Below are 13277 nucleotides of genomic sequence, written 5' to 3' on the forward strand. Positions count from 1 at the left end.
GGTGGTGGTGAAGGCTGTGTAAATGGTGGTTGTAGAGATGGTGGTTGTGATAATGGCGGTGGTTATGGTAATGGTTGTGGTGATAGTTGTCGTGGTGGTGGTAATTGTTGTGGTGATGGTTGTAGTAATGGTTGTGGTGATGGTTGTAGTAATGGTTGTGGTGATGGTTGTGTTGCCGTGATGGTTTTAGTAATGGGTGTGGTGTTGTGGTGATGGTTGTAGTAATGGTTGTGGTGTTGTGGTGGTTGTAGTAATGGTTGTGGTGGTATGCTGATGGTTGTAGTAATGGTTGTGGTGTTGTGGTGATGGTTGTAGTAATGGTTGTGGTGATGGTTGTAGTAATGGTTGTGGTGGTTGTAGTAATGGTTGTGATGGTGGTTGCAGTAATGGTTGTGGTGATAGCTGTGGTGGTGTTGTGGTGAAGGTTATAGTAATGGTTGTGGTGGTGGTTGCAGTAATGGTTGTGGTGATAGCTGTGGTGGTGAAGGTTGTAGTAATGGTTGTGGTGGTGGTTACAGTAATGGTTGTGGTGATAGCTATGGTGGTGAAGGTTGTAGTAATGGTTGTGGTGGTGGTTGCAGTAATGGTTGTGGTGATAGCTGTGGTGGTGAAGGTTGTAGTAATGGTTGTGGTGATAGCTGTGGTGGTGAAGGTTGTAGTAATGGTTGTGGTGGTGGTTGCAGTAATGGTTGTGGTGATAGCTGTGGTGGTGAAGGTTATAGTAATGGTTGTGGTGGTGGTTGCAGTAATGATTGTGGTGATAGCTGTGGTGGTGAAGGTTATAGTAATGGTTGTGGTGGTGGTTGCAGTAATGATTGTGGTGATAGCTGTGGTGGTGTTGTGGTGAAGGTTATAGTAATGGTTAACATGAGTGAGAGACAAAGTTGGTGAAGTAGTGTGAAGTGAGGCACAGGTAAGCTGCTGAGATCAACCACACGTGCTCAGCTCTCCTCTCCTCTTAACGACGCCTCACACATATGTACAACCAATAAAGAGCCTCTACGGTGATGAAACAACACTGTTCTTATATTGCCTTAACCTTATCCCCGCTGCATACTAAAGTCTGTCACTTTGTCTCAGTCTTTCCTACCTTCCTCCCTCCCTACCTTCACCCCCCCCCCTCTCCCATGTCGACCGAAAGACTATAAAATATAATTACAAAACCTTCGTTATGGTCACATCTATAGATGTGATGACGTTATATATATATATATATATATATATATATAGATATATATATATATATATATATATATATATATATATGTGTGTGTGTGTGTGTGTGTGTGTGTCGTGCCGAGTAGGTAAAATTAGTCAGTTAGCAAGAACTCGTTTAAAATTAAGTCCTTTCTAAAATTCTATCTTATACGTTTAAAGATACGTATAGTTTTCATTTATGTTAAAGTAAAAATTAATAATTTTATACCAACCGAACCTTAGAAAACTTACCTAACCTTATTATAACAACCGCAAATTAATTTAGCCTATTCCAGCTAAATATATATTAGATAAGTTTATAATAATTTAATAAACAAACACAATATATATATATATATATATATATATATATATATATATATATATATATATATATATATATATATATATATATATATATTCATTCATTAGGTTCAGAATGATTTTTGCGAAATTATTGCATGCACAAATTTTCGCTTGATTTATTCGGCAAGAACAGCATTGTTATTTAAGCCAAAATTGCAAGTTTTACCTATTCGGCACGATATATATATATATATATATATATATATATATATATATATATATATATATATATATATATATATATATATATATATATATTTACAATAAAATCACAATAAACAGGTGATATCAGAATATACAAAACAACCACTGTGAAAGGATAGTGAAATTCCAAGCGCTTTAGTGGCTTCTCACATTATCAAGAAACTATAAAAGTAATACATCAAAGGAAGGCATATAAAGGGTCTAGACCACACCTCACCATCACATCCCACAATAAAGCAACACTGGACGCGCGACGACACACCCAGTGTTGCTTTGTTGTGGGATGTGATGGTGAGGGGTGGTCTAGACCCTGTATATGCCTTCCTTTAATGTATTACTTTTATAGTTCCTTGATAATGTGAGAAGTCACGAAAGCGCTTGAAATTTCACTATTCTTTCACAGTGGCATATATATATTTATATACATATATTATTTATTTATTTAACGTATGTGGCGGCCATGTATGTATTTGCTTGCATCAGGAGTGACATGTCCAGTGGTACTGGGCACCTGATGTTTGTAGCATTTGATGGCTCAATGGTCTAGTACTCTAGGGCGTCTCGGAATTTTGGCGGGCATCTCGGGAGGCGTGCTAAAATATCTGGGGTTCGATCCCCGGCTTGACGTTGTTTTATATATATATATATATATATATATATATATATATATATATATATATATATATATATATATATATATAAATGCGTGTGTGTGAGAGAGAGAGAGAGAGAGAGAGAGAGAGAGAGAGAGAGAGAGAGAGAGAGAGAGAGAGAGAGAGAGAGAGAGAGAGAGAGAGAGCCCCCACACATACATACACACACACACACTGATTATGCCACAACAATTATATAGTTGTGATGAATGATTTTGAAAACCGACAAGTTGAAGAATTGAGACACTTATGCAACACATGGGAATCTTTATTGAAGAAACGTTTCGCCACACAGTGACTTCATCAGTCTAATACAAAGTAGAAATGGGTAAGGAGAGTAGAAGTTTGAGGTAATCAGTCCATCAACCTGGAATCGATGTGTTCAGTCCAACACTCTTGTAGTGATGGACTGAACACATCGATTCCAGGTTGAGGGACTGATTACCTGAAACTTCTACTCTCCTTACCAATTTCTACTTTGTATTGGACTGACGAAGCCACTGTGTGGCGAAACGTTTCTTCAATAAAGATTCCCATGTGTTGCATAAGTATCTCAATTCAATTATATAGTTGCCGTCTGGATGTGCTTGGGGCTACATTGCAATAAGACCGTAGCATATAAAAGAAATGGTTTGCAGTTCTGCAGGAGATTACAGAGATCCTCCCATCAGAGATCACAAGGTTCCTCAACAACTTCCTTTGATTACAGACGAAATTAAACCCTTCTTCTTTGGTGCGTCCCTTTGTCCCCTGAGAAAGAATGATGAAGGAATTACGGCCATTACCATGGGCAACACTCCGCCGCCTCGTCGATAACGCAGCTCTGATGTTTCAACTAAACCAGCTTGGCTTTAGGCTCCCTCCTGCGTCAAGGGCACACATCAATAACCTACTCAAGATAAAGCAGTATTAAAATATAATTAGCCAATCACGTGGCAGCACCTAAATGCCTAAAAGCATGCATGCAAGTATGGTCAAGAGGTTCAAAGGTTGTTCAGACTGAACATCAGAATGGGGAAGAAATGTTATCTAAGTGACTTTGACCGTGGAATGATTGTTAGTGACACACGGGGTGGTTTGAACACCTCAGAAACTACAGAACTGGGATTTTCACGGACTACAGTCTAGAATTTACAGAGAATGGTGTGCAAAAATTAAAAACATCCAGTGAGCGGTTGTTCTGGGAGAGTGAAAACGCCTTGTTATGTTCAGTGAGAGGTCAGAGGAGAATGGTCAGATTAGTTCAGCTAACAGGAAAGAAACAGTAACTCAAATACCCATACAGTACAACAGTGGTATGCAGAAGAGCATCCCTAAGCACAATGTTGATCCTTAACGAGCAGCACAAGCCATACTGAGTTCCACTCCTGAGAGCTAAGAACAGGAAACTGATGTTACAGTGTGTAAAACTTTGCTCTGACGAATTGTGATTTTTTGCGGCGACATGCAGATGGTAGGGTCAGAATTTCGCACACACCTTTGGGATGTGGTGGAACAGGAGATTCGCAGCATGACTGCAGCCGACAAATCTGTAACAACTCCGTGATGCTATCATCTCAACATAACCTAGAATCTTTAAAGGACCTACCCAGTATTAGAAGGGTATACTTAATGAAGTGGATATATATATATATATATATATATATATATATATATATATATATATATATATATATATATATATATATATATACAATTTAATAATAAACAAACACAATTAAATATGTATATCTTTTTCATTAAGTTCAGAATGATTTTTGCGAAATTATTGCATACACAAATTTTCGCTTGCTTATTCGGGAAGAAGAGCATTGCTATTTAAGCCAAAATCGCAAGTTTTACCTATTAGGCACGACATCCGCATGAACCGCTACTTAGCTGCCTTGAGCGATCCCAAAGCTAAGCTGGTTTGGCAGAAGCATTATGGCAACCGTGTGAATACTTCAGTCAGCAGCTTTAGGAACCAGACGACGAAGAGTTCTGCTCACGGCAATGGACCTAATTCCCTCAGCTTTCTTTCTCAGGGAATAAAAGCGATGCACCAAAGATGAACGGTTTAATTTTGTCGGGGATCAGACCAGCCATGGAGCTGTTGATGAACCTTATAATCTCCGATAGAAGGCTCTCTGATATCTCCCAAGAACTGGATTAACCATATATGCGTGTGTGTGTGTGTGTGTGTGTGTGTGTGTGTGTGTGTGTGTGTGTGTGTGTGTGTGTGTGTGTGTGTGTGTGTGTGTGTGTGTGTGTGTGTGTGTGTGTGGTGCCGAATAGGTAAAACTGGTCAATCAGTAAGAGTCAATTTCTAAAATTTTCTCTTATACGTTTAAAGATATATATTTTTAATTTATGTTAATGTAAAATTAATAATTTTGTACCAAAAGAACCTTAGAAAATTTGCCTAACCTTATTATAACAAGCGCAATTTAATTTACCCTAATCCAACTAAATATATTTTAGATAAGTTTACAATAATTTAATAATAAACACACAATGAAATATATTTGTTTTCGTTAGGTTCACAGCCATTTTTGCGAAATTACTGCATACACAAATTTTCGCGAGAGGCTTGGACTTCCAGCAGGCATGCGTGATCCATTGTTTGATAGGAGTGAATGGAGACAAATGGTTTTTAATACTTGACGTGCTGTTGGAGTGTGAGCAAAGTAACATTTATGAAGGGGTTCAGGGAAACCGGCAGGCCGGACTTGAGTCCTGGAGATGGGAAGTACAGTGCCTGCACTCTGAAGGAGGGGTGTTAATGTTGCAGTTTAAAAACTGTAGTGTAAAGCACCCTTCTGGCAAGACAGTGATGGAGTGAATGATGGTGAAAGTTTTTCTTTTTCGGGCCACCCTGCCTTGGTGGGAATCGGCCGGTGTGATAATAAAAAAAAAAAATATATATATATATATATATATATATATATATATATATATATATATATATATATATATATATATATATATATATATATATATATTATATTATATATTATATATATATATATTATATATATATATATATATATATATATATATATATATATATATATATATATATATATATATATATATATATATATATATATATATTATATATTAGGTAGTAGGTTGGTAGACAGCAACCACCCAGGGAAGTACTACCGTCCTGCCAGATTAGTGTGAAACAAAAACCTGTAACTGTTTTGCATGATGGTAGGATTGCTGGTTTCTTTTTCTGTCTCATAAACACGCTAAGATAACAGGGATATCTTGCTACTCCTACTTACACTTTGGTCACACTTCACAGACACGCACATGCATATATATATATACATACATCTAGGTTTTTCTCCTTTTTCTAAATAGCTCTTGTTCTTTTTTATTTCTTCTATTGTCCATGGGGAAGTGGAAAAGAATCTTTCCTCCGTAAGCCATGCGTGTCGTATGAGGCGACTAAAATGCCGGGAGCAATGGGCTAGTAACCCCTTCTCCTGTATACAATTACTAAAAAAGAGAAGAAGAAAAACTTTATAAAACTGGGTTGCTTAAATGTGCGTGGATGTAGTGCGGATGACAAGAAACAGATGATTGCTGATGTTATGAATGAAAAGAAGTTGGATGTCCTGGCCCTAAGCGAAACAAAGCTGAAGGGGGTAGGAGAATTTCAGTGGGGGGGAATAAATGGGATTAAATCTGGAGTATCTGAGAGAGTTAGAGCAAAGGAAGGGGTAGCAGTAATGTTAAATGATCAGTTATGGAAGGAGAAAAGAGAATATGAATGTGTAAATTCAAGAATTATGTGGATTAAAGTAAAGGTTGGATGCGAGAAGTGGGTCATAATAAGCGTGTATGCACCTGGAGAAGAGAGGAATGCAGAGGAGAGAGAGAGATTTTGGGAGATGTTAAGTGAATGTATAGGAGCCTTTGAACCAAGTGAGAGAGTAATTGTGGTAGGGGACTTGAATGCTAAAGTAGGAGAAACTTTTAGAGAGGGTGTGGTAGGTAAGTTTGGGGTGCCAGGTGTAAATGATAATGGGAGCCCTTTGATTGAACTTTGTATAGAAAGGGGTTTAGTTATAGGTAATACATATTTTAAGAAAAAGAGGATAAATAAGTATACACGATATGATGTAGGGCGAAATGACAGTAGTTTGTTGGATTATGTATTGGTAGATAAAAGACTGTTGAGTAGACTTCAGGATGTACATGTTTATAGAGGGGCCACAGATATATCAGATCACTTTCTAGTTGTAGCTACACTGAGAGTAAAAGGTAGATGGGATACAAGGAGAATAGAAGCATCAGGGAAGAGAGAGGTGAAGGTTTATAAACTAAAAGAGGAGGCAGTTAGGGTAAGATATAAACAGCTATTGGAGGATAGATGGGCTAATGAGAGCATAGGCAATGGGGTCGAAGAGGTATGGGGTAGGTTTAAAAATGTAGTGTTAGAGTGTTCAGCAGAAGTTTGTGGTTACAGGAAAGTGGGTGCAGGAGGGAAGAGGAGCGATTGGTGGAATGATGATGTAAAGAGAGTAGTAAGGGAGAAAAAGTTAGCATATGAGAAGTTTTTACAAAGTAGAAGTGATGCAAGGAGGGAAGAGTATATGGAGAAAAAGAGAGAAGTTAAGAGAGTGGTGAAGCAATGTAAAAAGAGAGCAAATGAGAGAGTGGGTGAGATGTTATCAACAAATTTTGTTGAAAATAAGAAAAAGTTTTGGAGTGAGATTAACAAGTTAAGAAAGCCTAGAGAACAAATGGATTTGTCAGTTAAAAATAGGAGAGGAGAGTTATTAAATGGAGAGTTAGAGGTATTGGGAAGATGGAAGGAATATTTTGAGGAATTGTTAAATGTTGATGAAGATAGGGAAGCTGTGATTTCGTGTATAGGGCAAGGAGGAATAACATCTTGTAGGAGTGAGGAAGAGCCAGTTGTGAGTGTGGGGGAAGTTCGTGAGGCAGTAGGTAAAATGAAAGGGGGTAAGGCAGCCGGGATTGATGGGATAAAGATAGAAATGTTAAAAGCAGGTGGGGATATAGTTTTGGAGTGGTTGGTGCAATTATTTAATAAATGTATGGAAGAGGGTAAGGTACCTAGGGATTGGCAGAGAGCATGCATAGTTCCTTTGTATAAAGGCAAAGGGGATAAAAGAGAGTGCAAAAATTATAGGGGGATAAGTCTGTTGAGTGTACCTGGTAAAGTGTATGGTAGAGTTATAATTGAAAGAATTAAGAGTAAGACGGAGAATAGGATAGCAGATGAACAAGGAGGCTTTAGGAAAGGTAGGGGGTGTGTGGACCAGGTGTTTACAGTGAAACATATAAGTGAACAGTATTTAGATAAGGCTAAAGAGGTCTTTGTGGCATTTATGGATTTGGAAAAGGCGTATGACAGGGTGGATAGGGGGGCAATGTGGCAGATGTTGCAAGTGTATGGTGTAGGAGGTAGGTTACTGAAAGCAGTGAAGAGTTTTTACGAGGATAGTGAGGCTCAAGTTAGAGTATGTAGGAAAGAGGGAAATTTTTTCCCAGTAAAAGTAGGCCTTAGACAAGGATGTGTGATGTCACCGTGGTTGTTTAATATATTTATAGATGGGGTTGTAAGAGAAGTAAATGCGAGGGTCTTGGCAAGAGGCGTGGAGTTAAAAGATAAAGAATCACACACAAAGTGGGAGTTGTCACAGCTGCTCTTTGCTGATGACACTGTGCTCTTGGGAGATTCTGAAGAGAAGTTGCAGAGATTGGTGGATGAATTTGGTAGGGTGTGCAAAAGAAGAAAATTAAAGGTGAATACAGGAAAGAGTAAGGTTATGAGGATAACAAAAAGATTAGGTGATGAAAGATTGAATATCAGATTGGAGGGAGAGAGTATGGAGGAGGTGAACGTATTCAGATATTTGGGAGTGGACGTGTCAGCGGATGGGTCTATGAAAGATGAGGTGAATCATAGAATTGATGAGGGAAAAAGAGTGAGTGGTGCACTTAGGAGTCTGTGGAGACAAAGAACTTTGTCCTTGGAGGCAAAGAGGGGAATGTATGAGAGTATAGTTTTACCAACGCTCTTATATGGGTGTGAAGCGTGGGTGATGAATGTTGCAGCGAGGAGAAGGCTGGAGGCAGTGGAGATGTCATGTCTGAGGGCAATGTGTGGTGTGAATATAATGCAGAGAATTCGTAGTTTGGAAGTTAGGAGGAGGTGCGGGATTACCAAAACTGTTGTCCAGAGGGCTGAGGAAGGGTTGTTGAGGTGGTTCGGACATGTAGAGAGAATGGAGCGAAACAGAATGACTTCAAGAGTGTATCAGTCTGTAGTGGAAGGAAGGCGGGGTAGGGGTCGGCCTAGGAAGGGTTGGAGGGAGGGGGTAAAGGAGGTTTTGTGTGCGAGGGGCTTGGACTTCCAGCAGACATGCGTGAGCGTGTTTGATAGGAGTGAATGGAGACAAATGGTTTTTAATACTTGACGTGCTGTTGGAGTGTGAGCAAAGTAACATTTATGAAGGGATTCAGGGAAACCGGCAGGCCGGACTTGAGTCCTGGAGATGGGAAGTACAGTGCCTGCACTCTGAAGGAGGGGTGTTAATGTTGCAGTTTAAAAACTGTAGTGTAAAGCACCCTTCTGGCAAGACAGTGATGGAGTGAATGATGGTGAAAGTTTTTCTTTTTCGGGCCACCCTGCCTTGGTGGGAATCGGCCGGTGTGATAAATATATATATATATATATATAGATATATATATATATATATATATATATATATATATATACATAGATGCACGGCGTATATACGCATAGCTGCAAGGTGTATATACACAGGCCGTACAGTGTATACAGAGAAACTGCTGCACGGTATATACACACAGATGCAGGTGTATACACAGAAACAGAAGAACGGTGTATACACACATAGCGGCACGATGTATACACAAACACAGCTGCAGGTGTAGACACACGCACACACACACAGCTGCACGGTGTATACACCACCACAGCTGCACGGTATATACACCACCACAGCTGCACGGTATGTATACCCCGTGGTTGATGTACCGGGGAAGGGTTATATGACCAGAGTAACTAGAAGCAGGAGGCAAGTTTCTCTTGGTACACCTCCAAGAAGCCTCATTATTTATAGACAAATGTAAAACACTAACTAGGGTACACAAGTTATCCCTAACATTTACCACTTCTCATCTTATAGTAATAGCAACAACAACAACAACAATAATAATAATAATAATAATAATAATAATAATAATAATAATAACTATAAGAATAATTATAATAATTACTAATAAAATAATAATTATTAATAACAAAACAATACTAATAATAATAATAATAATAATTGCAATAAGTTTTAGTCGTAAACTTGATAAAAGAAACTTTAATCAAGCAATATTTTACTGGCAGTATTATAAAGTTGTACAATGGTTCCGAGCGTCCATAAATGTTTTAGGCATACAACAATGGTATATTATGTACATTAACAAAGGACAGCCCAATAAAGTAGAATATGTGGAATTATTTCCACTGGGACATATAAACAACAAAGCATTTAAATTAACGAGGACGCCTCAGAGAGGCGGGTCAGGACTAGACTCAGCACTTGAAATTATATAGAAGTGCGTACAAATAGGTGAGTACATACACATATGCTTGTTTGAGAGAGAGAATGATAATATACGGAGAGGATCTGAAGGCCTTGTCCCAATTCTGCACAATGCCATGACAACATACTCGAGTGAGAGGTATGAGGGGGGACATGTAAAATAAACCCAGTAAAAAAGGAGGAGCGCCGTAGGCACAACAAATGTGGATCTACACTTTTTAATATCTTATCAGAAGATATCAGAAACACTGCCGGAACAAGTGTAGAAGTCTTCAAGAGGAAACTCAACAAGTACTTCCACCAAGTGTCGGATAAACCAGGCTACGATATTTATGTGGAATAGCGTGTGGCAGCAGCAACAGCTTGGTTTACCGTGCAAGCACCAGATAAGCCTGACCCAGGGCCAGGCTGCGGGAGTAGAAAAACTCTCGATCTACTAAAGTTTTTTAGAGTTTGAGCATATCGACTGCACGAGGGTCATTAAAGCCTGAATTTCACCTGAACATTACCAGCCAAGAATATTTAAGTAAACTAATAGTGTATATACTAACACACACACACACACACACCTCGGAGTATATACACTGCTGGTCTGTGCATACACATCGTGAGCAACGCACCATTCCCATTTTCCATGGCCATTCTTCCAAAACTGTGTTGACCATCCTAGTATATATGCAGCAGGAATGGCAATATACAGACGAATATACTGGAAATGTATGTACGAGACATTATAACATTATAGCAGGAATAAACACAATCCTCAGGTCTTTCACGCCATGCTCAACTTTGCTTCCGTTTTCTCTACCTTTTGTTTACATATGACTATTTCTGTTCTAGCCTCGTCGTATATTAGGCTCAAGGCTCTTTAATGCTGTCATTATCTCTCTCTCTCTCTCTCTCTCTCTCTCTCTCTCTCTCTCTCTCTCTCTCTCTCTCTCTCTCTCTCCTTTCTCTCTTTCTCTTTCTATCACACCACGCACGCACACACACACACACACACACACACACACACACACACACACACGTCTCTTAGAACAGGGAGCGGACCAGGTAGAGACAAGCGAAAAGGCAGGGCCAGGAGCTGCAATTCAAATCCTGTAATCATAAACAGGTGAGAGTACACACACCACACATAACAGGTCAAGTGCCTTTGACAGTTCATAACACGCCCACGCCCACGCCCACACACACACACACACACACACACACACACACACACACACACACACACACACACACAGTAGCAACCAGTGAAGAGGCGGGGCCAGGAGCTAAGACTCGACCCCTGCAACCACAAATAGGTGAGTACAAATAGGTGAGTACACACACAATCAACAAATGGGATAAACTGAAAGCTTGTTCTGATAACTGGCTGTCTGAATTCAATCCCAGCAAATGCAAGGTTATGAAGACGGAAAAAATTGAACACGGAACATGTCCTCGAAGGACAAAAGGTTATAGTACCTGGTGTATCACCAGAGGCTCACATTAACCGAATAACCTCAGCAGCCAATGATCGTCTGGCAGGTGTAAGAACAACTTTCGGGAGTTTCACTTTCAATGTGGGGTTAACGCATCCCTGTATATCACTAGCGCTCCCTCTTTTATTTTAAATAGTTTCACTCCCTTATAATAATGAACATACTTTTTTTGTGCTCTACCAGGCAGGCGCCAGGGTGGCAGCTCGCCAAGAGATTATCATTCTTACTAGGACTTCTGAAGGATAGTGTTCACTATACCTGACGACTGCTTGGTTCAACAAGCCTGATGCAAAATGAATCATGCCCAGTAAACAGGAGCAATGGTCGAGTAGATATGAATTTTTGAACAGCGGTGGTTAGGGGCAAACTGTGAATACAGCAAATATTAATCCCATTCTAATGGTGCTTTCTCAGAGGATCATCCATATATTTTTAACGACTTGATTCCTTCTCTCCACCATACCGTTTGCAGGTTTTTATTTCCATGTTTTAACAAACTTTTGCAAGTATATATTTTTGTTTTAAATTCTGAACCCTGATATGTCACTATTTCTTTAGATTTAAATATTTCTACAAATCTATCAAGGAACGCAGAAGCGTTCCTTGAAAGATTTGTAGAAGTCAATAAGATGTCTCATTTGAATAAGATATGTAGAAGTCAATAATCTGTTTGATTTGTAGAAGACTTTTAGATTTGTAGAAGTCAATAAGATCTGTTCCAACACGATCAAACGGTTCTTTAATTCCGGGAAAAGTGAACTTGCCTAGTGAGTTCTGTAACGTGTATAACATGTCTTCTCTGGAACAGCTGTACCACGAGAAGCTGGAGCTGGAGGAAGCCAGGAGATACTACGATTGACTGAGAAAAATCAGATGATTTGTGGCACTCTTCACTGACAACGAGAACGAGGGAAAAGGAAACTGCTGGACAGTGGCTGAAAGGAAAGGACGGTCCGAAACGTCATTCCAGGATCTTCTCTTAAATGTGGGTTATCGGTGAATAGAATTGATGAGTCTGTGGGTACTGCGAACTCATTTGCTGTACTCGAGGATAAGTATTAAATATATAAAACGGCGAAGGCCAAATATAACGGTAATTCAACCATGGACCAGGATGACGGTAAGGAGTTTGAGGGAGGGGGGGGGGAGGTGAGTCAATTATTGCAGACGGTAAATCTCAGGTAGGCTACATGGACAAAGCCGTCTGTGATATGGACAGGAAGAATAGGATTCGCGTTCTCCTTCCTACTGGACGAATGAGGACCTTCGTAGACCGCATGAATGACCAATATTTTGTCTGGTTGTGGAAATGATATTATTGTTTACCTGGTAGCGGGAAACAATGATATCAGAAGGGCAAGAAGTGGAAGCTTACTGAATAAGTCTAGGCTTGCTATTAGAGAAGATCTGTATACCTATATGTGGTATTCTACCTAGGATGAGGGTAGGAAACGAGTGGCTATTCAAGGCTCTTGGAGTGAACTGACGGTTGGGTAAGTACTGTCAGGAATCCTAGGTAAAGTATGTAGACAGTTGGGACCTTTTTTTACCACTAATATGTTTACTAGGAATGGTACTCATCTTTCACGGCAGGGAGTCAAAGCTCTAGTTGTGTCTATAAACAGGGTGGTTACTGCTCTGTCTGGGGGGTTAAACTAATTTATGTCAGTGGTCTGGGTAATTATAATAATATGAAAACTGTGGATGGGATTGGGAAAAATATGACATTATCTTCTGTAAATGATACTAGTATTGAAGACGGTTACTGTGTGGGAAGGGAAATGGTT

At 39.4% G+C, this 13277-nt stretch overlaps 1 protein-coding gene across 3 annotated transcripts in view; it reads right to left on the reverse strand.

Annotated features, from left to right (window-relative positions):
• The window catches only part of LOC128698060 (UBA-like domain-containing protein 2-B), a 190356-nt gene that overhangs the window by 119021 nt on the left and 58058 nt on the right, over nt 1-13277 (reverse strand). The window lies entirely within an intron of this gene.

Source organism: Cherax quadricarinatus, chromosome 58, assembly GCF_038502225.1.
Source record: "Cherax quadricarinatus isolate ZL_2023a chromosome 58, ASM3850222v1, whole genome shotgun sequence".
Lineage (NCBI taxonomy): Eukaryota > Metazoa > Arthropoda > Malacostraca > Decapoda > Parastacidae > Cherax > Cherax quadricarinatus.